Source organism: Ciconia boyciana, chromosome 5 (genome assembly GCF_034638445.1).
Source record: "Ciconia boyciana chromosome 5, ASM3463844v1, whole genome shotgun sequence".
Lineage (NCBI taxonomy): Eukaryota > Metazoa > Chordata > Aves > Ciconiiformes > Ciconiidae > Ciconia > Ciconia boyciana.
In genome coordinates this window covers 22,548,087-22,574,979 of record NC_132938.1, presented here as the reverse complement: position 1 = coordinate 22,574,979, position 26,893 = coordinate 22,548,087, and positions in this window count along the sequence as shown.

Below are 26,893 nucleotides of genomic sequence, written 5' to 3'. Positions count from 1 at the left end.
GTGGTAAACTATTGTTATTGACACTTATTTCATTTCTTTTTTTAACACACCACTATAGTAGGCCTCAACTGAATCTATCATGCAGAATGAAATGCAAAGCAAATAGCACATTCATGGGCATTTCTTTATATAGCACTATCTAGGATGAAGTCACAAGAAAAAGCTTTACTGCATGAATTTGCCACCAATTCATAGCTAACATTAAGAAAAATACATCTATGCTATCTTACCAACTTCTATTACCATGCATGTATGCTTTATAATGCATTGTAGAAAAGTGTAGTCCAGCTAAATGAGCATATATTAAAAGGAATAAGCCTATTAAAAAAGTAAGCTTCCTCTGCATCAAATGTAAGCTGCAATAAAGGCTTCTTTTCAAGTGCTTTCTTTGTTAAAAAGGATACATTATCCATTTGCCAAACCTGAATTTATTTACACAGTTCCTGAGTCTTTGTAAATAGATGTCTTTTAAAAGAATTCACTTGGCAAAAATAAACAAAAGAATGAAACACCAGGGAAAGAGACCATTGCCAGCTTGTAATGTACTGAAAAACTGTATTAGTCACTGTATGTTAATTAAGATGGCTTTTTAGAAATCTGACAAATAACAATGAATTCCTGCCTTTCCTCTACTTCAGAAATACTAAAACATCATATTCAGAAAGCTTTTATCTTTATTTCTGTATTCCTTATTTTCTGAAGTTAGCTGCCTTTATTAGTAAGAACTTCATTTTGCCTTGTTCGTTAAGGTGAAATATAAGCAGTTAAATTGTGTTTCTTCTCAATATAAGAATCACCTTAATAAAGTTATCTAAGTTATTCTGGAAATATGTTGTACATTAAGCTCAAAGTTAGTAGTATAAATATACTATTATATAATATACTGTGTAATATACCTTTCATCAGTCAGGTAGGATATGAGTCAGATTTACATGCCTTATGTTAGACTCCTATTGCATATACTGAGTCAGGTTCCTTGCTGGAAATACAGAAGAAACAGATATACATCAAGGTGGTGGGGATCAGGGTGGGGTTCTTGATCTGTATAGTTTTTCCAGCATAGGATTATTGGTTCTTTTGCAAAAACAGTTCTGATACAGTTCTGGAATAAGAATGAAGGCTAGACAGAGGTCCTGGTGAATTGATGCTGTTGAACAGAATCAGAAAAAAAGCTTCTTTGAGCCTATGTATAAAGTAAGCTCCGACTAGACTTTTCTCTGAGTCTATATATAATATAGACTCAGATTATGCTGAGGGAAGGTACATAGTTTGGTCTGTCCATTTCAGTCTTAATAATCTTATGTTGCTAACTTTTCTTTTTATGTGATACATTAGTATTGACAATGCAAGGAAATTTCCATGGGTGATAGGAACCAATCATTTGGAAATCAGCGAGCCCAAATCAATAGAACTGACGTGTCCTTGGACTGTCTGACTTGTCTTTTGCAGTGAGCAATTTCATCAGAATGAGGAGTTAGCAAGGACAATCTTTATTCATAACTTATTGTAATAATTCACATAAATTAATATCAGGCCATCTTTTGTTCATTTAGCACAAGATCTTCCCACAAAAAAGCTTTCTCAGGTCAGAGATCACGTGGTTATACAGACATCTACAAATGCATGTTAGGGAGAGAAAAGTTGAGACTGAAGGGATACAGAAGACATAATGATCAGCAGAGGTGATTCAGGATACTGTGTTTCCCTAATCAGTGCTGTGTAGAGTGTCACATGTTCCACATCATTTCAGAGGGGAGAAGCTGCACTGTGTCATATCACACATCTCCCTTCTTCAATATGGCTAGTCCCAGTCCTAGGGGATTAATAAATATAATAGTCCTGAGAGATAAAAATAACTGAAATGACTGTATAAATTAGGGCAGATTAAAAAAGTATGAATACATGGGATATGCTTGTCTAATAGGGCACTTAAATTACTCACTTTTATAACAACAATCCTTCCAATGCACCAGAACAGTAGAGATGAAGAAAGCAGACTACTACTCGCAGGAGCTTTGACAGAATAGAGAACAGTAAGTGAAATTATTTTTAAAAATGCTGTTCTAAGATGTTATCTGTGCACTTCTCAAGTGAAAAAGCAACCCTAATTACTCTCTGTTACTTTTCTTGGCAATCTTACCACTCCTGTCTTGATTGTGTGCAATATCATTGTACTTAGTCATAGTAGCCAGCATGGTAACAGCTGTACTGAGGAAAGAAAACGTAATCTGTAATCAATTACTTCCAAGTAATCAGCATTATATACCTGTAACATTACTTTCCAGATCCAGCAATCAGCAGCTGGTAATAGATTGGTTTCTCAGGGGAACTTTGACAACCCTATACACCAGCTTTTGAACCATTATTAAGCCAGTATGAAGTGTCTTTCTATAGTATTTATTGGATTGTACAATTCATAAAACCAAGGCATGTGAGAAACAGTTCTATTTTTTGTGCATGCTGGATTATACTACTACTGTTAATGAAGTTTCAAACTTATAACACTATTATATTTCGATATTTAACGATGATTGTAAAATACCTTGAAAACTACTAGGAGCACATCATCATATCCATCAGGTATAAATATTTCTGATGAACTACTTTTTCTCTCAGAAATTCAGTTTCATCTCAATCAAAATATTTAATGAGAATTCCATCTGTTAAAAGAAAATGTAAAAACTGATGTAAAGTTTAGAAACAGAACAGAATCCATTAAAAATATAACAGAGCATCTTATTTCAACTCATTCATTTTGTTCACTTTGATACAATTTCATTTCAAACCACTTTATGTATAGGCTTGTCCAGCCAGTCTCATGTTGTCTATATTTTCTTTCACTGAGTGAGTTTGATTGTGAGGCTACTTTGGCTACTTTGGTTGTGAGGTCACTGGTGTGACAGAAGTGAGTGGTATCTCTTTGTATGACTTACCTGAGTCAGAAGCGTTGAAACTAGCGCTGTGATTGCACAGTTGTGAACTGGCATTATTGACAAAACGGAACAAAAGAACAATGGAAGAAAATTAAGTCACTCTGTCTCCTACTAGCTCTGCTGAATCTGCCCTTTAAACTATGTAAAGTCTGAAGCTGAAGGCATTAATATAGACCTCAGCAGCTATCTATAATTTCTTTTGTAGTATTCACATAACAGCAACATTGCATCACTGCTCTTACTGCTTCCCCACTGAAAATAATCTAGCTTCCCCTGTCTTCCATCTGTATGAAGAAGCAGGCAGGGTACAGCTGTGCGTATGTTCTCTGGAATCATTTGCCCATGATCTAAAACAAGAACAGCAACATCCTCATCTCTATGAGGCAACTATAGCAGATAATGTACAAAAGCTAAATATGTACTAAATGTATTAATGTACTAAAGCAGATAATGTACTTATTGGTGTAAGTAAAGGGAAAGGCTCTAATGGGTCCTCAGTGGCTTTTTCCTCACCCACTTCTGCCCCCTCCCCCCAGGTAAAAAGGGGAGAAGGTGGAACAGAGTTACATAGTATGATTCAATTAATCCATACCCTTTTAACACTGGGATGGATCCACACTCTAGTTTCTTAAGCATTGAATACTGTGATATTCTGAGCATGACACAAACATGTAATAATAAAACAGACAGTACAGACATGAAGACATGAAGAACTGGTGTATATGTCCACAGAAAGAAGAGAGGTTCATCCAGATTAATGTCTTAATAAAAATACAGAACACAAAAGCTTGCTGAGCAATAATGAGATTGTATTTGGGATGTGATATTTGAGCAAACACAGTTCTCTTTTTTACCTAATAATATAATTCAAGTTGTTTGGTTGCATTTGTGACAATGTGAATTATGCTGAACCCTTGCCATTATGTTCATAATAACTGGCTGCTATGATTCAGAATGGACCTAAGTTATTTGTGTGACTGTCTGTGCCCAAGGATCACCCATTTCAATATCTCTTCTTCAGCCAGCTTCCCTTTGTCACACAATATGTAGAAACTTCCTTTATTTAAGACCTGTACCCCCTATAAGGTTGAAACTGATTGAAAAAAAAATGAGAGCATTTTATAGAAACACAGGGACAGACCACTGTCTCATTTTCCTAGGAAATGTAATTAAAAATAAATACTCTTTTATGGTCCCAGCTCTGTCAGTAATATAAAAAACCTCAAAAAGCTTCTTCATCTTCTTTGACCAAAAAGAAAATTGTTCCAAATACAATTCCAGCCCCATTACAAAGTTACAAAGGTGGGAACTGGCAGGGTGATGGGAAAAGCTCTGTAGACGTGGGAGGTTAGAATTATAAAACTGCTAATGTTATAGGAGTGCTGTTTGTTACGCTCTGAGGTGGTGCACCATCATGCATGCATCAGCAGTGCCACATGCTGTTTGAGGCTATGAGACCAAAAACATCTGTATGACAACCTCTGCCCTTAGTGCGTGTGACTACCTGTTCCAAAGTCATGTAACTGTGTCTGGCTTCCTTCATAAATGCTGGAATACTTCTTCCACTCCTTGCACTGCCTTTCTTTTATCTTTTGTCTTTTTCTCTCTTCCCAACCTTGTTTTTTGGTATTTCCACTCCTCTCTCATCCAATGACAAAGTACAGCTTTATTAACTGACAGTTTTTCTTCTACATGCTTTACCCTTTTCCACCTTTAGTGGCTAACATGCTAAAAGCTGAATTCAAAAGTCCTAATACCTTTATTTGTAGATCAATGGGAAAAAAAGATTGAACAATTTACTTTTAATAATAGCAAAATCTATCTCTTTTTTTGAGACTATTTTGATTAGTTCCTAAATCAAAACATTCTCATGGCTTGGATCAAAAATGAATAGTGAAATTTCATTTTCCAATGCAAGGGAAGTTTCTGTTTTCCAAACTTCTCAAGTTTCAGCAGAAACTTAACATCTTTCTTGTTCTCAGTTACATGATGAACAACTATTTGGAAGCACAGGCAATATTCTAAACAGCAGGATGATTTTCTTAAAATATTGTATGAACATTTCTATGGGGTAGACATACCATATATCCACTGTTTTCAGTGCAACATGGAAATTTACAGATTTTGTGTTTATTATTTACAGACTAATATGAACTCTACATCATTAATATCCATATTTTAAATGGTTCTTCTTCTGTTTCCATTTCCATTTATGCTTATATCCAAACAATAATTATCTACTGCTTTCCCATTCCAGTAAATTTTTTGAAGTGTAGGGGATTAAAAAAAAGAAATTTCTTCACATGTTTTGTGTTATAAGATCATTTATATTTTTTAATTAACCAACATGGTACATGTCTTGGAGAACTTGGTTGCAAAGAATGGCATGTTAATATTGCCTTGCTCTTTACAGACCGTATACCAGCAATTTTAACAATGGAAGAGTTAAAAAACAGCCACGAAACTGCCACCCTGAATTCTCTTTGCAATATCAGCTTCATTATCTTTAAGACTGCATTTGGTCTGCTAGTTTCTCACACATATCATAATCAGTAAAGCTCCTGCCAGTACCTTCAGTTACAGACTTTCAATGCTTTGTGCCTTTAGCTAAGAAAGCATGACAGCTAAGCAAACGCAATTGGCAAAAGTAGTCAGCTAGTCTGTGATGTGAGAACTGGTCCAGTAACAGCAGTAATAACAGTCACTAATAGTACTATTCATATAGAATCTCATATTTTCCCTGACATTTCTACTGTTGTTATTTTAAGAGAAATTCACATGTTTGAACCTAGAAATAAGAGAATTTCCTTGAACAAAAGGTGATCTAAATATTAAAATAATTATAAAGAAACAATTTTCTAATCATCAAAGTAACTGTATTTTTTGATTCACATTTTGTAACAGTTATAGAATACTTAAAATGCAACATTTTAATATAGTTTCTGTATACATGTCTATAAAGCAATATTTGAAATTTCACAGACACAAAGATGAGTCTTTATTTAGAACTACAGTACAAATTTGATTAACGAACATAATTTTTGATGGATATGCAAAAAAAGTCGCAATTATCAACTAATTAGATTCCCTCCTAAACTGATACCAAAAACCCCAAATGCAAGGAAAGTGATGACTAATATTATATGTACTCACTGTATTTCTGGTAGCAGTCTATCAGAAAGACTATTATCAGTATTATAAAGCTACAGTGTATATAATTAGAATCTCAGTCAGTCCTTAGTGATACAATATGTGGTGTCCACAATTCCTAGGTCAGTGCTCATAGGGCAGAAAGAAATATCTCTGTAACAACTACATGCTCTGATGGAGGTCATAATTGTTTCTGAATCCTTGTCCCACTTCATTTCACTAACAATCTTTCACTAGACTTCATTTAATCCTAAGGATACTAGAGGCGTGCTGAATTTATGACTTCTCTGACATAAAAAAATAACCATTTTTCAGTCTCTAACATTCTGGATTCATCTATGATTCATTAAAGTTAAATGAGAAAACTAATTTCTATATTTAAGTTCTGCCTCAATTTTGATTAAATTCTGCAACAGGTAGGATTGTGAAGGAGACTCAGAGCTAAAGGAATATCAGCTGGTTCCATGTTCTGCTTGCCCCCTATGTGCTTAGTGGTAGAGGTATAGTCTGATTAGCATTGGGTAACTGTGTGGCTTCCAACTGGAGAATAAATAAAGTGACACAATTAGGAGAAGAAATGGGTGTTTGAATATTCCTTTAAAATGTTGTAGGACTTCCTCCTCTGAAGTCACTGGGAAATTCTTACCAACTAGGAAAACTGAAAAGTCCTGAGTGTTTCGAGCCTGCACATGCTGTACCTCTTACTCCATAAAATTCTCCCAAATCAGACTCCTTAGAGGCTGTGAAACATCTGTGGAGCAGCATTGTACAGATTTGAATACTAGATGCATAACCTGCCTTGAAGGTCCACATACTCTCCTGAAGCATCTGTATGATGCAGAACATGACTAGGCCCTATTTTCTTCATTTGATGTATGATATTTTAGTATCTCATTATTCCTTATTATCTTCCCTGAATGCATTCCATTTCATCTTCTGGTGAGACATCTGTGCTTAATTAATTACTGCAGACCTAATAAAAACAATCTGTAGACAATTTAATATTTTTGTGTTCAACAGATTCAATGTCCACTAAAATAATTTGCTTTGGACAAAGCAAGACTCTTATTGCTTGGACCCTAATTACATATATCAGCATTTTATGTTCTGTTGCATAATGTTAATATACGCTGAAATGTGGAGGAACTCCAAAAAAGCAATATTTGGTTGTGAAGACTAATGGCAATTGGGTTTCAGGTTTTTTTGTTTGATTCCTCCAACCCCCCCCGGCTTTGTCAAAGACAGTAGTCGTTTTCATTCATTTGCAATTTTTAGTAATGTTAACTGAGAAAAATCAGGTTTTATGAAATGGTGTTTTATAAACACTGGTGGAGTTTTCAGTGATATTCCAAAGAAAGTATAAACAATTTTATTGTTAAATGTTTCGTAACACTTTCAGAAGGAGCAATGGTTGCCTCCCTTTATCTTAGCCAAATTTAAAATGCCAATAAATGGTAGTGTATCTAACTTTTCCTTTTTTTTTTAATATGACTTTTACCTGTGTCATCTCAAGGTCAGTTTTGCAGTCCTAAAAAAGAGACTTCTCTAGCACCCATGTAGCCAACAACACAATAAGAAAAAAATAAAAAGCAAGAAAAACTGCCTTATGCTTAAACTATCTGAGCAGGATTCAAGAAGTGAAGTTCTGATTTTCAACTGGTTTTGTTATAGGACTTGTGTTTGGCCTTAGATTTAAGGACAAGGCGAAAGAGAAAATTAAAATCCAAAAGACAATGTAAGTGTTTTGGGGATTTAATACATATATTAGGCATGGAAATTGGAACTAGATGTCCATGGTAATCAGCCAATTTGGATATCCTAAGACCACACAAATGGCCTCCAGCTGGGACATCTCACGGTTCCTGTGTCATCATTTTTGTAGATGCCTCAGACAAAAAGAACATCTTAAATGTCACTAGACACTTAAGATTAAGCAACTAAACTTCAGCCCAGATGTTTAATCCCAAGACTGTGATCCTGAAAAACTTTGCTATAGCATATAGAACTTGTTTCTGACTTAAACTTCTTAATATAATAAAAATATCTTCTGTTTATATCAAGTTATTTACTACTTTTCACTATTATTCTCATTTCTAAGCCCAACTAGGGTCTAGAAGAAAGATACTTTTTCACCTAAATCCTAGGAAATTTAATCAAATCACGTTTACCCAGCATGATGGTATTCAACTCGATCTATTGTTCTGTAGAAAAACAGAACTGTTACCCTGGCTTTTGTTTAAAATACAGAGGAGGACATGGCACCTTTCATCCATAGCATGCAAGAAAATGTTAAATTCATTCCTTTGCATTCAATGCTCTTACCAGAACTATTTATATACATTCCCAACTATCAGGAATGGAGAGGACTCTATCCTCTTGTTTAACTACCTTTATTATGAGCTAGCTGTTCTTTCTCTCACAAACATATATAGACATGTACACATACAGATACCCCTTTCTTTGAAAACTACCTTACATGTAATCTGTTCTTACATATTGGTAACAGATTTGGTGGCTGTGTTTAAAAATAAAAGACTGTTCCTTTTCAGTTTTTGAGTGAAATGAAGGTGTTGCTTGCCTTCAAGGCAAGTTTCCCAGGTGCAGATCCTCAGCAGAGTGAGGAAGCTTCTTTCAGGGCTAACCAAAGTACTTAAATAAAAATCTAGAGCATAGAACACCTTATTTCCCCATTTCTGTCTATAAAACTTGGAACAAAAAGCCTTTTTTAAATTCATTTCTGTTAGTCTGTCTTGCCTGTTTACTTTTTAAGCTCTTTGGATACAGTCTGCTTCTTGTTGTTTATCCAGAAGGTGCAAACTATAGCAAACTTGTACTTACTTTGGACTGCTAGGCACTTCTCTAATATAAATGCAAATAATAATATTGGACCTAAGAATCCCAAGGAGGTGTTATGTAATTCAATGCTTTAAAGTCAAGTAGTGCTTCTCGAAGTTATTCCTGAATAGAATGCTATTCCATTTTAATTCTGTAGCTTGCCTTTATCTAATTTTAAGTTTCATACTAGAATTCTTTGTAGAAAATAAGAAACCTTAGAATGTACAAGGCAAGAATTAACAGCTTCCCAAAGGAAAAAAAAAAAAGCAAACCCACACACAAACAAAAAAACAAATAAACCAAAAAAACTCATAACCATTTTAAAAGATATATTATCATTTGTATAGGTAAATACTTTGGAGCTAGCTCAATAAAGCAATTTTATCAATAAAGCAATTCAGCCAAAGAAACACCCGGCTACTTAGGAACCCACTCCTACAGTAAGAGAAATCCTGTCCTCAGTACAGTCCACAGGAACCCAAGAGAACTACTCTTTCAATACTTGCAAGAAAAGAAAAAACTATCTAAACTAGCCAGCAGGAAATGATGAGGAGACATTTTTCAGCACTGTCAAACATTAATCCTTGTCTATTGCTTCAGACAAGTGGTCTCTTTCTTACAAAGTTTCAGAGAGCTGGAATCCCTTACCTTAATACTTCAGAGGCTTGACCCCTTAATCTGAGAACCTCGACTCACCTCAGCTCAGCAGAGGATCCAAAGAGGTAAAGGAAGAAAACTGAGAATTGTATCCACTGATGGACTAGACTTCTGAGGGCTATATGCATTAGAATTGGATAGCTATGATGCCCACTTTCAAAAATGAAGGCACTGAAAGAAGTTACCCAATAGGCACAAATTAAAAATGGGGTTTTTTGTAGACACCTTCCCCAACCTGCCCCCCCAAAAACCCTGGCACTAATAATCCTGGGTTTAGGACCCCATTTATTTTTACCTGTGATAGGTTTAGTATTTGAAATTACTTAAAGGTACAGCAAAATCATGGCAAATATTATCATACAAATACTATCTCATAAAGTAAACTTTTCCCAGTTAATCCATTGCTGTAACTCCCATTAACATTAATAATAGTCTCAAGTTAATAATATTCCTAAATCATTTTAACTGGAATTTTAAAAAAAAGTTCAAAAGGTGATAACCTTGGACATTATTTCAGGACATGATTAATAAAACAGCTGAATTACTCAAAACTGTGGTGTTTACAATGGTTATTGCAATAGTTAGCTAATGTTAGGCTTAAAATTTGTCATTAGAAATACTGTCCTGTATTGTTTAACACTTGATGAACAATTCTGCTTTAAATGTTAGGACTTTGTGACATCACAAAACCTGCAATGTTTTTCTATTTAAAAATGTCTTGAAGACATTAATGAAATAGCTTTCAAAGTTCGTGTGAGACAGAGACGACAAGGGCCCATTTTAAACATGAATTTAAGCAATGTAGTTTCTTCAGGACCACTAAAAAGATGAATAGGAGCATTAGGAATGAAAATCAGATGTTCCTGAATTTTTCCCCTACAGGTCATCTACACAAAACTTTTTCTTTTTCAGATGTTATAGGGCAACTTAGAATAACATGAAGACATTACAGTGTGTATACAGCCCCCAAAAGTAGCACTTGCAAAAATGAGAAAAGCAATAATACATACAGTTTTACAATTCAACAATTCAAAAGGTCAGTAAAGAAAGCACACTAATAATAAAATTCCTATTTTGACAATTAGTAGATACAAAATAGCATAAAATTAAAGAGACAGCTCTCCTTAACAACCTTACCAACAACAATTTTAACTCATTAATATTAATTATATTGTATAGAATGAATGAAGTTAGTGCTTATGTTGTTTATCTATACAGGTATGCAAAGCAACCATCTACAGTTCATAACAACAGCTGTATATAATCATGGTGCCTTAGACTCCTATAAACTTTTCTAGTTGGTCATTTAACCTTCCTGCATATGATTTTAGTCCTTTAGTCCCCTCAGATAAGGTTCTTAACAAGGAAACAATGATTACTAAAAATAATTGCAAGATCCTGTCCTCCAGCCAAAGGTTCCTATAGCCTCAGGAGGAGTGTAGTCATGGAACTAAAGGATCGATCTTTCCACACAGCTTAAGCTCCTTGGAAGGGGCATGAAGCCAGTGGAAAAGTTTCTGTTTCTTAACTGTAGATGAAGTTTAGGGCTTCTCCACTGTCTCTTCCAGATGTACTCCTTTACACATGTTCAGGAGGGTTCTATACTGTCATCTGCTGGATGTAAAAACTGTTGGTTTTGTGGCAACCCTCTGAGATGGAACAAACTGATAGTACAGTGAACAAACAGTTGGCATCATGGATTTGAGTCAGGAATCTCTTACAATAATAATTAAATGTAATATGATTCTTTAATGTAAAATTAAGTATTTTAGCGCCCTTTGATTTTTTTTCTCATCTCTTTCAAATTATTGTGTTATCCTTCCATTTTCTTGTGTAGCTGAGTCCAGATAAATAAGATGGATAGTTTTTAACAGCATTTCTGATAAGAAACATGCCTTAAGTGTTCCTTAACTAAATAGCGATTTTTGACCCAACAAAATCTGTCCAAATGTAATCTGCAAATGCTTCTGTGCAGGAAAAAATTGTCTTTAATCAGAAAACAATGAATGAAAGGAAAAATACTGATAGATCTTTCCAAGTCTGTGCCAGTCTTTCTTTATGAACCATGTATTTTGAAAAATCAGCCTTTGAGCAAATGAATTTGGTTTCCCTACAACACCCCGTTGCATATGCATATGATGAAGAATTTTTGCATATGCTATTTCCAAGAACATTTTTCAAACTATGTTACTATATTTTAACCAGTAGAGACTGGGAATGACCTGGAAATGTCAAACATATTTTTAAGCCTGGAATGAGTGATTATCAGCTTTCAAGCTGATCAGAAATCAGGGATAGTGGAAGAACTCAGTTTTGCCTCTGTTCTGAGTTCTTCCCTTACCAAACTGGTTAGGCTAAACTGTAAAAGAATATGATTTAAAATCTTTCTGTCTTATATGTGGAACCATCAAAAAGGAACTGAGTCAAAGGTCAGATACAATAGCTATTACATTCAATTTTTAAAGCATAATAGGAAGTATGATATTGAAGGTCAAATAAGAACATCAGAAATCAAACCAGACTGGGAATAGTGTTCAGAAACTGACTTCCGATAGTTTTCTACTAAACAGACTTGCAGACATATGGTGGACTAAGAATGCATACACGGGCAGTTATTGCCTCTAAGCTGACATGCAGCAACTTGATGGTATTTCTAAATTCTGTGAGACAGTAAATCTTCGATAATTTTAAATTAAAAAAACTCATGCCAAAAAGCATTTTTGGTGAAGAGAGTGGCTAACAAATAGGTTCAACTTTTAAAAGCACTCATGTTCTGAATTTGTACTTATTTGTTGACCACCATGTGATGATTTAATTAATAACTATGCTTGACAGTTCATGTAATTGTATTCCAAAACAGAATATAATCACATCAATTTTATGCTTTCAAATGTTAACTGCAGTTGGGATTTCTGTTAAGAAAAGATTTTTTTTTTTGTCTAATATTCATGAAACTAATAAATAAATAAATACATAAATAAAATATTTAAAAAAAACCCCAAACTGAAGAGATTTTATTCAAAAACTTATCTAATAGCAATTTACCTTCACATAGAGATCAAGTAAAGAATATGTCAGCCCCAGAGATTAATATTTTAGGTAGTTATGAGAAAGTAAAAAAGATTATAATAAGTATTTTTCAGTATTAAGTATATCTCTCAGAACCGTTGCAAGAACATTAATGATATGTAAAAAGATTTCATTTCCTTAGTTTAAAAGAAGTTTTCCTCCCATAAGGATTATAAATTTAGAAATTAAATTATATAATAAACTTTCATAGTTCTAGAATTCTGGACATGCATGCTCTATAGAGAATTTGTTATTGCATTCCCCAATCAAAATATTTTATTATTGATGCCAAAAAGGGAAAGTCTAATAATGAAAGAGGGCTGATGTAAAACAAACTTCATAATTTTAATTTGTTTCTTTCATGTGGGAGGTGTTCAAATAGCAGGATGGAGAGATCTGCATAACCATCTTAGTATATCAATATATATGGTATGCTGAAGAAATAGGACAATGATACAGATTTCAAGAGGAAAAAACAAAGCTTTATTTTTACCAGACCATTTTCATTTTAAAAAGAACCTGTTATAGCAGGTTCTGTACATTTATTAAATTAAGATGTTTAAAGTAAATGAGTTAGAATTTTAGACACTCTTGAGGGAGAAATGCACAACAAATTCAACAAAGATATTAATATCATTATTCCTTCTATTGTTATGATTTTTTTTTATTTAGAAGATCTACTGCTTATAAATGTATATCAATATCTCTCAGATGCAAACCACACTAATGTCTAATCTTCCTTAATCACTAGGAGATAGGCCATTTCATGCCTCACCAATTTATGACAGCACTAGACACAAATGCTGAATTTGTGAAGTAATATAGGTAACAAAAAATGGCTGGAATATCATATCACACCAAAACTCCTCTTTCTTCTTAATCAGTTTCAAACTTACTGGCATTTTTAAAGATTAATTGGTTAAGTCTAACTATCTCAGAGCTTGACTTTCATCTCATTCCACAGTGTAATATCTATGAGTATTAGGACAAAATGAGTGATTGTACCTATGTCTGAATAGGACTCCTTCCTTTAAAATAAACTGAAACTAACATTAAGATATGCTACCCTTAAAATTTTAAGGAACAGTGGACCTATTCTAATCCTGCAAGACTAATGATCAAATTGGCAAATCATCCCAGCTGTGTCTCCTGGGAAAATAATCAAAGATTTCTTTCCATCTCAGGGTCTTTATTTTCATCAAAATAGAAAGAAGAAAAGGGTTTTAATTCTTTTCTTTGGGAAAGAAATATTCTTCAGATTGCCTGTAAATGATCCATATGAGCTGTGCCATCAAAGAATGGTTCAGCCCCCAGCATTCTTAATGCATCATTCATATGAAGACTTTAAATGTTTTAGGGATACACAATTCCTTATAGTATGTTGCACTGCAGCATCACAGTCAGCTTCCGTAAGAAGTGTTACTGAGCTCATTAGCTATTTACTCTCTTGGGTAATCAAAATTTGTTATCACAGTTGACTCTAGGTACTACACATCTCAATCATACCTTGCAATGAAATGTTTGAATTTCATCTTGACACCACAACAGGTCATTTCTTTTCTGACCTGACTTGCGACATGTTCTTCTTGCTCTTACCTTAGAGCTTTTTGAATTAGAAAATAATATAGACTGGTACCCATTCAAATAAAACTCAAGGATGTTAAAGAGTACTTCTTGCAGTGTTTGTGAGGTATGTGATTTAATAGCATGTGTAAGGACCACTTAAGTCCAAACTGAAAGAAAGCTTGGCAAGTTATGCAGAATTATGTATATATTATTTTCTAGGACAAAATTAGTCCATCCTAAAGCAGCCACTGATAAGTTCAATTTGCTTCGCTAGTAATTTGAATGTATATTTTTGGTATGCTTTGTACAAAATGAATAAAACTAGATCTTGAACTAGTACTGAAGAGAATTCATTAAATTACAGTGAGATTTACAGATCCCCACTAAGATCAGGCCTGTATTGTGTTAGGTCCTGTACAAATGTATTTTTAAAATAATAAGCTAGTGCTGAAGGACAAGAGGGATGAAAAATGCAAAAAAAGTTCAATGATTTGTCCAAAAGCACACATATAAAGATTATGATAGGTATATAGGGCTAATACTGGACCATATAGTTAGACTCCCTAAACTGTTGATTGCCATAGGCAGAGAAGCTGTACTATAGAAGGTATATTCTATGCTTGCTCTCTTTCATACCCTTTTTGCAAGCACCTAATACACTCACTGTTAGAAACAGAGTATTTAGCTAAGTGGACCTTTGTTCTGGCCCATTATGGCCATTTTATGATTACTGGTTTATAGCTACTTTTCTTCAAAAAGAAAAGTAGATATAAACCAATTTTTTTGTTTTCTTCAAGAAGTAGACTATGAATCTGAGCCAGTTCCTGCAATTTGCTCCAAAATCTGTTCTATTTCTACCCATTTTTTAATGTCCAAACTTTGTCTGTCGTGGGTAGGGAAATCCCTTTCCCTACGGACTGCTATCTCTCCATACAATATCAACACTGATTGATTTGATTTAAAGTGTTATATATGTTTACTTATCACCAACAGCTATGTGTACAAATAACATTTGTATTTGCTTCTTTCACAGTCATAACCACAAAATAGCATGAAGAAATAAGTATAAGAAATATATACTGGATGTTTTATCATGTACAGAAACCTAGTAAGCAGCAAATATTGCCATAAAGTTATTCTAGCAATCTTATAACCAGCTAGTACAGTTTAGGAGGCATTTGCCACAAACACTGTTTGCTCATAATATATTATGTCTGGTCTGAAACCTACGGTGCACAAGGTTTGAATTTCTAACCTGGACTACAGTACTCCCTAGATATACATAGGATCAGAACTAACCCCACAGAGCTTAAATATCCAGTGTGGATGGTTGAAAGACCCTTGGGAATGTCAGCTGAAACTAGAGCCTGGCCAAGATTTTCTTCCTTACCGCTTCAGAGAGGTATTCACCAATAGTCATATCTGCAAGCTAAATCTAGCAACTGCACTCTCACAGACTGAGCAAGGAAGATCATTCAAGCAGTCAGGCTCCCTTCTAACTTGGGAAGTGGTGCTCATAACTGTTTTGCTTGCTCCTTCATCAAACCAGCTGTGTTGTTGCTTCTCTGTTGTTCTGATATGTATCAGAAGAACCATAGCTTAACCAACCAGTGAAGGGTGGGTTCACACAGGAAAGTTTCAGTCTTATTTAAGAGTTTCTGGCACCACTAAACTTTGCCTGCAAGATGAGACTGGTGCTTACAGGAGTGTCCACTCTACGAGCCCTTTACTTTAAGCTGGTGACAGGCACTAGAATGGGGTTGTTGGCAGCAACTGTCTCTCGAAGTGGTGCTGATAGTGAAACAGCTTCCTTTAAATTACCTGTAGATCAAGGCAGAAGAGATCTTACTTCATGCAAGAGAAAAAACCAGTCTGATATGATAAACTAGTTGCTAATATTTTCTGCCTTTTGGTGTCTGAAACCTCCCAGGCTTGACTCTGACACAGCAGTCACAAAGTGAGTAAATTCAAACCTGGGTCAATTATGCAATGGTTTCCCTGCTCCCAATCCAATGGAGAACTATGTTGCCTAATATAAAGAAGAAATCATTTTCATGTTACCTTGCACACTTTAACACCTCTCTGGTGTAGAGATATGAATCTGTATCATCTCTTATTTAAAGCTATGAGCAAACTCTACCATCTGTCTCAAATGAAGGAAGATAGCAGTCGGTCTCTTTAATTCCCTTTAATTTCTTTAAATGCTAGTATAGAAAACAAACAAAAAAAACATTTTGCAATATTTATAATATTAAATATTTCCTACAGTGAGTACATGAATGCTTAGGTAAAGCGTATCTGCCTAAGATAAGAAAATCAGCATTCCTGTGATTTTATGTTAACTACTTCCTTAACACTGAGAGGCCAATAAACAAGCTTGTTAAGTATGTTACAGTTCAGTAGATGCTGAGCTTCTAAATAGTGGGAAGATCAAATACCACTTACCAAAATAATTGCATATTACATCTTTTGGTGATAGTTCACCAGGCCCTCTGTAGCCTGAGGCATACTCCACAAAGTGTTTGACAGACACAATGGGAACTTTTGAACAATGGAATCACCACATTTTAGTAAAATACTGAGCTCAGTTATCAGAAGAACACTTCTTTCTGGAAAGAGTTGGCTAAATGGATACACAACAGATGAGACTACAGAGGGAAAATGTTGCTGAAATGTATTCAGCTGTCTTTGTGCTGTCTTTATCTAAACAACTGGAGCAAGTATGTAATGTTTAGTTAATTCCTTATGACTGAATCAATTAGGATCCAGTTTAACCAGAGAATATAGCAAATTTTATTTATACCATTGCAGCAACAAAAGTATACAAGTTTTAGGAGATTCCACAGAGCTAATTTTTTCCTGTCTTTCTGAAAGACGCTCCTTGAGGATGATAGGATTTTGGGTTTTTTATTACATGTACATTTTTCAGGTCATCTTTGCTGAAATCCAAAGTGTTATTAGTTTCTGATATTCTTGACAACAGCTTTCATTCTTTCACTCAGTCTTCCCGTACACTTATTAATTTATCTTGCATTAGTTTGGTATATGTAGAAGATCCATTTCTGTCATTATCAAAAGTTTTATATACCAAGAAAAACTTAGGAGTGTGTCAGCTCTTTTTAATAGTGTTCCATCATTATTTGTATTGAGCTGAACATGTAATTTAAACCATCAGAAAAGATAATACTTAAAATGGGTTCCCCAGTTGGAATGACTCCTCAACGATCTCGCTTTCACCTAATAACTTCCTTTCAAATGAAGAAAAATAATCTCTCTTTCCTGTAGGTGCAGTTTCACAATTATTTTAAAATCAGTCCTTTTAAAGAGATGGCCCAGATTTTTGCATATCCTCTTCTGTGTATAAACTAATAATTATTGAGTCACGCGGTACTCCTGGAGTTAGATGTTTCTACTAAAAATTAATTGGGGGAAAAGGAGAAGCTTTCAGTACGATTATTAGACTGAATTAATCCCCTGCACATCCTCATGATCACTAATGCTAACATAAAGGAGACATAATTAATTTCCTGTGTTAGAAGGGAACAGAAGGTCAGTATTACCCTTTTTGGTATCAGGGAATCATGTTCTGAAAGTTTCCTCATAGTCACTCCCTATTTCTGTTGCAGTTCCTGGTTTCTGCTTTTCCATTCCGTGATTCTTTGCTGTTTCATACTTAACTCTCCTGGCTTTAAAAAGCAAGTAAGCAAGCAACCTTCCTTCCTCTATTGAGCTTTCGACCTTTTAGGTACAATATGAACTGAGGAAGTCGAAGTATAACTTTTGAAGTAATAGTCCCTGGTGCTCAGGAAAATTCAGATAACTTTGCTAGCATAAAGTAGCTTTTAATAAACTGCTTGTGCCTGTAGAATATCTCTTGTGTGGAAGAGCTTTCAAAAAAGACTTTATAACAGCACCTATGCTATCATCTTTTGGTTGTTATTATAGAAACATCTGCTAGAGAAAATAGTATAGAACTGGGTGCATATTTTACTTTATTTACACAGTATTGATTTTTGCCTGAAGGTGAATGCTGCTGTCTGCATAACAAACATTTTAAACATTAGTTTGTATTTTTAAGAAGCTGTAGACAGTATTAGAGAGTATAAAGTATATAAAGTATATCACCCTACCTTGGTGTTTCTATTTGTAATGCTTTGCACAACAACAGAATAGATAGTTTGATTTTTAGATTATTCTTATTTATGTAGCAATCATATTGGTTTGCATTACAGCTGTACAACTTTAATTTTTATCTTCAATTTTATAATTAAACAAAAAAAAATATAAAAGAACATTTACAATATCTCCGTCATACAGCTTCTGCTCCAATGCATTACTGCTGCTGTAACTATCACTTCTATGAGAATTTGCACTGCAGTATTTGCATTGCAAGGAGGATCTGGTTAGCATCTGAATCTTCATTGCAGTATGTACGTATCTGTACATTGCAACGCAATGCAGTTGCAACGTATCTGCAACCATAGCACAATCCTTGTTTCAAAATATTCCCTCTAAGCCATATCAATTATGTGATTTTTCTACGTTTGAGACCAGTGTGGTATTCTCTTTTTGACAAATTGCTTATTTTGTACTTTTCTGAATATATGAGAAAATGACTTGCATTAATAAAAATGTCTACTGTTTCACCTAAGAGTATGCATTATATATGTGTGCAAATATCTTTACTTGAAAGTATATTCTGGACTCTCGTGAGGTTTGTCCAAATCATGTACAGATTATGCTCCGATATTAGACTTTGGATCTTTTGTAAATAGTTTAGGCTTTTTTATTCACAGGTTCAGAGAAACAAAGAAATTATATGAGGTAAAAAGATTAAATATGTCTTGTTCAAAACTCCTATTTCTTCTTTAGGTTAAAACATATGGCTTATTCATTTTTTATGTGAGTGCCTTGCTTAGTCTTTTAGAAAACATGAGCTGTTCCCTACAGCTGCTTGTGTTTTCAGAATTTTATAACAAACTGGGATATCTTGCATCATGATGAGCTTGTGGAAAATCAACCTTTTTAATAAAGAAATATTTCTTTTCACACTAATCTGATCATCAGTGAAGCAGAGTACATAACCACTGAAATGAAGGAAAAAAAACAAAAATCTAATATGATTTGATGTTCCCTCCTACAGTAGGATCAGAGTTAATTCTGTCTCATGTTAGCAAACATTTTATCTTGCTACAATACATCAGATCTTATTAAGGATCTTATTATCATACTTAAGAAGTGTACAAATGCATGAAACAAAAATTCAACAATTAAAAGAATAGCCTTTATTTGATCCAGAATAATTTTTTGTTTGTAAGAACAGCATTTCGACGCACTTGAATTAGCATGACCAATCTTTCTTCATCAACAGTCCTTACCTTTTGATAACTAGGCTGGTAAACAGTTAATCTGCAAACTCTCAGCTCTGAAAAATGGAAGAACTTATTGAGCTATTGGGAACTCATTCTTCATGAAGGTGAAGATCAAATGCTTCTCTTTCATCTCTTTGTTTCCATTTAATTGCATACAGAAAGTTTCTTTTATTGTCTCCAGGAAATGGAAGGAGATTAATGCAAAAAGGCACAATTTTTTTCTGAACTATAGTGAAAAAAATAAATAAGTACAAAGGAATGACCTGATTAAAGTCCTTGAAATCAATCAGATGCTTGCTTGTTATTCTTGGTATTTTGAATGCGGCAATATATACAGGAATGTAAATTCACGTTTAATAATAATAAAACAATAAAATAGATACAGTTGTTGAATAATAAAGAATACAAATGTGAGGATATAGGCAAGCTTATCTTTGAATAAACTATTCAACTGACAAAAGAATCCATGAAGCTGCGTAAGAAAGCTCTACACAGCTACCATATTATGCTTGTGCTTTAACAATAATTTTTAAAACATTTTAGATCAATAGAGCATAAGGTATATAAGACTATTTTAACTTTCCAAGATGCAGAATTCTGAAATGTATTAGCAGCCACAAAAAGTATTTTTTGGCTTGCTTCTTTTTCAGTGATGTATCAACGTAATTATTCCCTCACCATAGCCAAAGAATTATGTATTTACAGCCCCATTTCATGTATGCTATTTTCTGCTTTGCCAAAGCAACACTTCCTGACTGTTTCAAAAGTACTATGGATTAATTTCGTTGTTGTCATAGTTTAACCCTGGCCAGCAACTAAGCACCACACAGCCACTCAGTCGTCCCCCCACCTTTTAACTTAGTGAGAAAGGTATCTCATATGGATCTTCCCAGGGCTATGCATAACTCTTCTTCTTTTTGCTCATCTCCTCAACATACTTGTGTCTACTAAATGGGTTACAGTTCAGTCAAAGCAGGACATCTACTTGTGTGACTAAAATGCTGTTGGAGACACTTCTACATGGCAGGAAATATATGTGAGCTCCCTGATAATATAAAGAGCAGTACCTTTCTTTCCAGTCACTCAGATTTGTACCAGGTTTCTGCAGCCTCTGCCATTTGCACTAAGAAAGGGATTCTGCCATTCCTGTCTATTATTTCTTTATTTCTATCCATAAAAGGCCTTTGAAACAGGTTTGGATGTTCTCTAACTTTTTTGCATTCGTGTCCTTCATTTCCACCCACTATTTCCTGGAGACAATAGAACAAACTTTCCTTGTACCATGAAAGAAAAACAACTCAGAGACTAACCTGATACTAGCCCTCATGAGCAGTAAGAACTTCACATCTGCTGTCAGTCTGGAAGCTGGTTTACCATTTTATATGTTGGGTTATCAATTTGTGATGGGTAGCGAATCTTCTTTTTTTAATATCCATGTTGTTTCTTGGAGTAGTTAGGATTAAAGGTTCATTAGAATAATAATTGTGGTCCACACACTGAGAAACCTCAATATCTGCTTTAATACACTTTACTAGCAAGCTAGTAAAAATGTATTTTCATACGTGATGGTTCATTATGTCAGATACTAGCAGCACTCAGTCATTTTCCATAGTATGCACTGTGTCATTTGACCCTGGGCAAACAGAATGTAACGCTTGTCTTTTGGTTCTTCATCATTACCCTTAGTTGACAGAATCAGTAGCATCACAAAAAGCAATTGACATTCATGTACAGGTTTTTAAATCAATATTTTAACCATGAGTACCAGAATATTCCTTTCTCACAATAAAGACGTTTTATAGTCTCCAGATTAAATTCAGAGCTGTCTTGCCTTGTACTAAGGAAGAGAGGTCAAAAAGCAAAACCACTTCATCTTACAATCTGAGTTTCATCTGGAAATGAAGTTATTCTGTTCTTTATGAAGAAACATCAACTGATTTCATATGCAAAGACAGTTCCTAGTGCATATAGACTCTGGAGTGATATGAACCTTCAAAGGTTTCTGTAAGATAAATGAGCCAACACAGTTTCTATCTGCAGAACAAAAGCTCATTTAGAGTTGTTGTCATTGATTCATATCTAATGCAGCAACAAGTGAAGACCTTCAGAAAAGAGACTTATCATTATCACTGAGGTGTCATAGGGATGGCTTCAGTTTTCTCCTCTGATAGCACCATGCAGATAAATCATACCTTTCTGCTCACATGCTCCAAGACCACATTTAACCAGCATATTTAAAAGTTCTTCTGACCTGCATATATTTCAGCTAATCCCAAGTGAAAGGACCAATATATAGCACTTGATCCAGAGCTTAATTTCAAGTAGTGTGTTTCCAGTTATATTCCAAACTAAACTTGTCTTGGAGTCAGCCACACCTAGAAAATGAGATGTATTTTTTCATTTGTCTGTGGTGTTAATTTCTAGATCTGTCTGTGGTGTTAATTTCTAGATCAATGTATCCTACTTCTATTGTAGAAAGGTATTTCCTGCTCATTACTGATCCTAGTATGTAACTATTTTACATATAACTATTTTACTAGTATGTAACCTAGAAATCACTATGCACTAAGATAATCTCTTTTATTATTGGAGGTTCAGGGGGACTCTGTTAGCTGCAGCTAACCTTAGAAAAAATTTCAGTCAAGGAAATGCTGAAAATTTACTGTATTGTAAGCAAAAAGAATTACATCAACTATGGCACTGATTAGGAAAAAAATAGTGTTTTCTCCTTCAAGTACAATATTTGCTTTCTTAAAACATAAGTCTCTGTTGTGGTTTAGCCCCAGCCAGCAACTAAGCACCACGCAGCCGCTCGCTCACTCCCCCCTGGTGGGATGGGGGAGAGAATCGGAAGAGCAAAAGTAAGAAAACTCGTGGGTTGAGATAAAGACAGTTTAATAGGTAAAGCAAAAGCCGCGCCTCATAAACAAAGCAAAGCAAGGAATTCATTCACTACTTCCCATGGGCAGGCAGGTGTTCAGCCATCTCCAGGAAAGCAGGGCTCCATCATGCGTAATGGTTACTTGGGAAGACAAACGCCATCACTCCAAATGTCCCCCCTTCCTTCTTCTTCCCCAGCTTTATATACTGAGCATGATGTCATGTGGTATGGAATAGCCCTTTGGTCAGTTTGGATCAACTATCCTGGCTGTGTCCCCTCCCAGCTTCTTCTGCACCTGGCAGAGCATGGGAAGCTGAAAAGTCCTTGGCTAGTGCAGCAACAACTAAAACATCTCTGTATTATCAACACTGTTTTCAGCACAAATCCAAAACATAGCCCCCATACCAGCCACTCTAAAGAAAATTAACTCAACCTCAGCTGAAACCAGGACAGTATCCACCCCTTATTCCATACCATTTACGTCATGCTCAGGTCTCACACTATCCAATACATTCTCATTACCCACCATCACCCTTCCCATCCTTTGATATAATACACACATATCATTCCTTAGTCTATGGACCACCCCTACAAAATATTTGTAAAATGTCCACAAAATGTCCACTGAGTTCATTTAGTCCATGACTTTGGGCTTCATCTCTTATGGTTGTTACTCAGGACAGGAGAGGTGGTGTGTTGCTTGGGTTATTGGGCACCAAAGCCAGCTCAGGTCAGGTCACTGCTGCACTTGCACTGCTTCTTGTAAGGCTTCTCCTCCATTGGCTCAGGTGGTTCGGCTGTAGTAATTCCTATAACATGCAACTCAAATCATGGGTTACAACAATTTAAAGGTATATCCATTACAATCTCCACCCCTGGTCCCTTTGGACCAGGATATAGGGATTTAACATTGCAATGAACTCCTCCCCTTGCTCCTAGCCTGGCTAGCAACAAGGGTTCCTGCTATAGTAATTCCCACAACATGCAACTCAAATCCCGGGATACAACAATTTAAAGGTATTTCCATTACAATCTCCACCTCTGGTCCCTTTGGACAGACCATCAGGTTTAACATTGCAATGAAGTCCTCCCCTTGCCCCTGCTCAGCTTGGACTTATCCACAGAATGTAGTACCTTCAGAAGTAAACTTGCTCCAACATGGCCTTATGCACAGCCACAGATGCTTCAAGGTGTACCTGCTGCAGCATGGACTTCATCCACAGCCACAGATGCTTCGAGGTGTACCTGCTGCAGCATGGACTTTATCCACAGCCACAGATGCTTTGAGGTGTACCTGCTGCAGCATGGACTTCATCCACAGCCACAGATGCTTCGAGGTGCACCTTATCCAGCGTGGACTTATCCTTGGGCCACAATCCCTTCAGAGGGATACCTGCTGTGGCACAGACATAACCATGGCCACAGACGTTTCAAGATATACCTGCTCTGGCATGGACTAATCCATGGGCACAGGCCGCTCTGGGGTGTCCTGCTCCCACGTGGATTCATCCACAGGTCACAGTCCCTTTGACTCGAGTTCACACCGGAGTTCCAGCCTGTCCAGTACAGCAGCACAGAAACAGCAGTGATGTCCTGGCCATCTGCCAGCCCAGGCGCAAGGCTATTGCTGTTATCAAAATGTTCCCAGGCACAGCAGAGTAAGATGATCAGCAGTACAGCAGCACGGCAAGCAGTGAAAGCAACAAGCAGCCACTAACAAGCCTAGACTCTAACATACAGTAAGGCAGGCAAGCCCTATGGCAAGCACAGAAGCCTGACGATTAATAGCTTAACAGCAATAACAGCTATAAATTTTATCTAGCACATTCCAATCAAATCCGTCATTATCTCAAACCCTTCGAGCCCCACGTTGGGCGCCAAAAAGGACTGTCGTGGTTTAGCCCCAGCCAGCAACTAAGCACCACGCAGCCGCTCGCTCACTCCCCCCTGGTGGGATGGGGAGAGAATCGGAAGAGCAAAAGTAAGAAAACTCGTGGGTTGAGATAAAGACAGTTTAATAGGTAAAGCAAAAGCCGCGCACGCAAGCAAAGCAAAGCAAGGAATTCATTCACTACTTCCCATGGGCAGGCAGGTGTTCAGCCATCTCCAGGAAAGCAGGGCTCCATCATGCGTAATGGTTACTTGGGAAGACAAACGCCATCACTCCAAATGTCCCCCCTTCCTTCTTCTTCCCCAGCTTTATATACTGAGCATGATGTCATGTGGTATGGAATAGCCCTTTGGTCAGTTTGGATCAACTATCCTGGCTGTGTCCCCTCCCAGCTTCTTCTGCACCTGGCAGAGCATGGGAAGCTGAAAAGTCCTTGGCTAGTGCAGCAACAACTAAAACATCTCTGTATTATCAACACTGTTTTCAGCACAAATCCAAAACATAGCCCCATACCAGCCACTCTAAAGAAAATTAACTCAACCTCAGCTGAAACCAGGACAGTCTCAAGTGCTATCCTTAAAAACATAAGACATCAGCTTTCTTCTGGTTTTTGAGTCTCAACTTAAGGTTTGGGTGCAAATTGTATAGTTTTCTTTAACATATTTTGTAGGTATTTTACACTTTTCTTGTCCAGTTCACTCTCCCTCAAAACTTTTTGAAATAAATATAGTTCCTCAGCCTCACTACATATAAATCTGTGAAATTCTGATTCATTTATATTTTACCTTCTCTGTAATAATATCCATTAAATGGGTGTCTTCTTCATATACCTGCAGTATTGTCTGTGAGAATAAATGTAATGTTACTTCTTCAAATATTTGTTACAAATACTATTGCTAAATTACAGAAACAGCACCTATGCATCAATTTGTTAAAAGTTGCCAAAGATAGTTCTCCCAATTATAAAATAAAATAAAAAATAAAATAAAACAATAAGATAAAATAAATAAAATAAAATAAACAACAACTGGTTTATAGTTTTCTGAATCAAGGAATTGTAAAGATAATGGACCAGTCTCAGTAAATCTGGTGGGGATAGCTAAATGGTTCCCACTCCCCATCTCTGCAAAGCTGATGGAAAAGGGCAGGTTCCTCATGGGGAATGACTCAAAGCAGATGCCTTAGCTCCCTTTGTATGTCATTCCCATCAGAAGTTGAGGATCTTCATTGCTGCACCCCTTGAAAAAGCACTTTCTGGCTCAAACGGCTGCATTAAAACTGTGAATTTAGTCCGGTGCAACAGTGTGGTCCTGAATATTGCTGGTGAATCTGAACATCTGATACAAAGCAACCTCTTCTACAAGAGTTTACTGTTTGTCATGCACTGTTCTTAATGTTTCACCTGTTTGCTGTGTTAACAAAGTGCTGACAGAGTTGAAACTGTCTGGAGTTGTCCAGATAGTGGCAGAAGAACAGCAACTGTCCAAATACATAATTATTAAAGGGATGTAGGGAGAAATTTTGAAATATATTGACTATCAGCTGATGATCAGATGTTTTTTAGAGATCAATCATCACAGAATCATAGAATCATAGAATAGCCCAGGCTGGAAGGGCCTTTGAAAGATCACCTGGCACAACCTTTTGTGGGAAAGAGAGACAAGATGAGATTATCTAATACCCTGTCGAATTCCATCTCTAAAACCTCCAGCAATGGGGATTCTGCCACATCTCTGGGAAAGCTGTTCCAATGAATTATTCTTCTCACTATAAAAAACTTCTTTCTTATGTGGAGATGAAATCTGTCCCAGTGCAACTGGGATTCTCTTGTATTCTCCACGTAGCTTCTTGTGAAGAGAGAGCCTCCATCCTCTTTGTAGCCACCCTTTAAGTAATGGAATACTGTGATGAGGTTCCCCCTGAGCCTTCTCTTCTCGAGGGAGAAAAGACCTAACTCCTTCAGTCTTTCCTCAGAGGTCAGGTACTCCAGCCTTTTGATCATCTCCGTGGCCCTCCTTTGGAACACCTCCAGTCTAACTTGAACTGGGGGGGTGGGAGGAGAACAGTGAGAAACAGAAGGGGAAGGAGGTGCTCCAGGCACCAGAGCAGAGATTCCCCTGCAGCCCATGGAAGCAGTCATAGTGGAGTAGGTATTTGCCTGCAGCCTGTGGGGAGGGCTGTGCTGGAGCAGATGCATATTTACTGAAGGAACTATGGGCCATGGAGAGCCCATGCTGGAGCAGATTTTTCCTGAAGGACTGTACCCATGGAAAGGACGCACTCTGGAGCAGGGGGAAAGCATGAGGATGAAGGAGCATCAGAGAGGAACTGTTATGTATTACTTGCAACCTCCCATTCCCCATTGCCCTGCACCATTTGGGGAGGGAAAGGTAGAGGTCTTGGGAATGAAAAAGTTAAGTTGGGCTTGGGAAGAAGGGAGGGGTGTGGAGGAAAGGTGTTGTTTTAATGTTTGTCTTTGTTTCTCACTATCCAAATCTATTTTAATTGATAATAAATTAAATTACTTTTCCCCACGTTG